The sequence below is a fragment of the Chenopodium album genome, chromosome 10 (assembly GCF_948465745.1).
Source record: "Chenopodium album chromosome 10, dcCheAlbu1.1, whole genome shotgun sequence".
NCBI classification, from domain to species: Eukaryota; Viridiplantae; Streptophyta; class Magnoliopsida; order Caryophyllales; family Amaranthaceae; genus Chenopodium; species Chenopodium album.
Window position 1 is genome coordinate 32,332,960 of NC_137843.1, and position 3,542 is coordinate 32,336,501.

Genomic DNA, 3,542 nt, shown 5'->3' on the forward strand with positions numbered 1-3,542 from the left:
ACTAATGGTTTTGGAAAGTCATAGCATGGTTAATCTTCTCCCTCCCTAATAAATTGACCTTTAAGGGTTTGATGGTAGGATGGGAGTAAAGAGATTATCCCTTTCTTATTATTGTCTCTACGTGCTTTGATCTTAGCATCGTGAAACTCGAGTTCTTCTTTGGTTGGCTTATATCCTAATCCAAAAGAGAAGCTTTTCTTTGAGATAGGAAGTAAAAGAGATTTCTTTATTCCTATTCCCAAAGGCATCCCAAGAAAGTAACTACTCTTGAATAAGATGTTGTTTACTATTGGGGTGGAATATGGATCAAGCTTGAATAGTTCTTCAAGGCTTTCCTCCATTTCTATTGTGAAAATTGCCTCTGCGGCGAATCCCCACATGTCCTCTTCATCATTATCATTGTTTATTTCTAGAAGTGATTGATCATTTATTGCTATTTTAAGAGGAGAAGCATGTATAGTCATAGGATGACCTTGATAGTTCAACCTAATCATTTGATGGAGCGAGGATGGTATTGCTCCAAGCTCATGTATCCAAGGATGTCCAAGAAGAAGGTTGAATGTAGGTTTAATGTCCATGACATGGAATTCAACCATCTTTTGTATTGGGCCTGTGGTAATTGGTAGCTTAACAATCCCACACACCGATCTCCTTGAATTGTCATAGGCCCTAATGCTTTGTGCTGTTAATTGAAAATCTTTTTCTAGATTAAGGACTAGATATTTCGCAGTTCGTAATGGGCATACATTTACGGCAGACCCATTGTCAACTAAAGTAAGAGGGATGTTGTATCCCTTGCACCCCACAGTTAGGTATAATGTATTGTTGTGGGTAGTATCTTTTGAGGGAAAATCATCACTAGTAAAGGTGATTGATTTATTGGATTTTTCGCTAGTAAGCAAGCTAATGAGATCCTGTGGAGTTGTGTCCGTACTTACAGACAAATCCGTTAGAGCATTCATAAGAGAATTCCTATGTTCTTTAGAAGTACTAAGGAGTTCCAAAATGCTAACATTCGCCTTATATTGACGAAGTTGTTTGACCAATGGATCTTCCACCTCAGGTGGAGGTGGTACTAGATTTTGAGTGGTCGAAGATCCATTTGGTTGTGTTTGATAAACTCGCCCAGAACGAGTTAGATGATCTATCTCGATTGGGTTAGTTGTAGGACTCATGAACCAACTTTCTTCTAGAGGCTTTAAATGTGCCTCCATTTCAAGATGCTCCAGGAGTTTTGCTTGATGTCATTGTTCATCAAAGGAGAGATTCGATAAATCTTATGATTTCCCCATGAAATTATCCCAATCAAGCGCTCTACTTGTTTCGTTTTGTAGACAAGGATGAGGTGGGACGGTGACATACTTAGAGACATATAAGTCTTGGAAGTCGTCGTCCCATAACCCAGACACTTCATTAGTTGTCCCTATGAGTGTTGTAGTTTGAGGCTTCTTCATGGAATTGATATAATTCAAAGGATTGAACGTATCGCTTCCCATATGATCCTCATCAATGTGAAATGTCCCTAATGGGGATATATTGTTGTTGGGTTTAGGCGTGGGAATTCTCACATTGTCTACTAGATCTTGTATTTTGTGTTTTAGGACAAAGCAACGTTCAGTATCATGTCCAATACCTCTATGATAAGCATAATAGGCATTGCCATCCCATTGGGAGTTTCTTTTTTCTGGAGGAGTGGGTGGCGTTGGCCCTGTTGGTGCAAGCAATCCTTTTTCATTTAGTTTTTCATGTAATTCTTTATAACTCACAAGAAATTATGTAAACCTTCTTTATTTTGTCCATGTTCTCCGAGGGTCATTATATCGCATTATGCTATTATATTACGTGGAAGTCGCAAATACATCAATAGAGGATGAAGTGTTATCATTCCCCTTTTTGTAGTTGTTCTTAGGTTGATGATGATGAGGCTTGTTTGCCTTTTCTTTAGCAAGATCATCTTCAATGCTAGTAGCCACAGAATAGACCTTTTGAAAAGTGTCTAAACCAAGGTTGCGTAGATGTTTGTTGTACTTTTCATGACAATTGTCAATGAACTTTTGTACCAACTCGAGTTTAGGTGGCCTTTGGGTAAGGTGGGCTGCCTTTTCTCGCCATCTACCAAAGAAGGAAAAGAAACCTTCATGGTCGCCTTGCTTAATCATTTCAAGTTCACGCAAAGTTGATTTGAACTCTACGTTACCCTCATATTGTTGAATGAAAGCTGACACTACATCTTCCCACGATGTTTTGAACTTAGCATCTAGCCCATAGTACCACTCTCTCACGGCTGGTTCTAGAGATAAAGGGAAAGTCAAAGCATAAAGCTTAGGATCAACTCCCTTTAAAGCCATGGTGCCAGTAAAACTTATTAAATGATTTTTCGGATTATTAGTCACCTTGAATATTGGCTAGTCCGTAGCTACGAACTTTTCTGGTAAAGTGAGTCCAATAGGAGGAGCAAACTTTTCTGCGTCAAAGTACTTGTTCCCCATTGTGGAATGAAGAACAAGCTTCTCTAACGATTTCTCTTTTATGGATAGTTCATCTATCTTTTGTTGTAACGCCAAAGCTTTGGCATTTTTCTTTTGAGCACTTTCTAGTTTCTTAATTCTTCTCTCCTCGGCCTCTTGAGCCTTTTCCTCTCTCAAGCGAACAATCTCTTCTTGGAGTTGCTCTATGGCTGACATCGTTGTTGGACTAGAGTAAGTTGTTGAGGGAAGGTGGTTTAAAAGGGGTGAATTGTTTAATGGTAAACATAGAATGCGAGTGCCTGGGAGTCTTCTTTCCCATGCTTAGAAACCGGCCCTAAATCAAGTACGAAAGGTTAAGGAAATTAATACGCTTGTTTAGAAGACAAAAAGAAAAAAAAAGGAAAAATACGCAAGATGCGTTCGAATGGATAACATCGCCTTTAAACAATTTATTAATAATGATATTTTTGTACGAGTCAATTGTTCTCGAGAAATCAAAAGGACCTCGTAACAGTAGGCGCGCGTAAGTAACCAAGTTGCGCGTGGAAGGCGCGCGCATCCCTGGCTCATGGACTGGTCGTGGTCGCGCAACTTCATGAGTTACGTGCGCCACCTGCTTGCAAATTTTTTTTATGAGCAGATTTTTTTATGTTTGTGTCTTCTTTATTTTTAACGAGTTTTTTCTTATGATACCCTTCGAATGGGACTCAAAATTACGAAGGGACAACTTCGTAATTGGGAACCTAACCAAACTAAAAAAGTTATTCTAAACACGTCGCATATAGTCATATAATCAAATAAGCATACCGTAAGCCAAGATTCACATAATGCCTTTCTAAGGTCAAAAGCTTAGGTGTCCAAAGGTACCATATCTTAAGGAACGATGCACAAATCAATCACTCAACGTGTTGACTCATGACATATCCCTCCTAAAATTTCGTTGGCGATATGGGTGGGATGATTGTTATTGATTTCGGGATAGAAGCCTAGTGTTGGAAACCTCTAGTCAATGAGCCAATCCCCAAAGGTTATAGTGTGCTACGATATATGCATGATGCAATGTTGCTTGTTTAG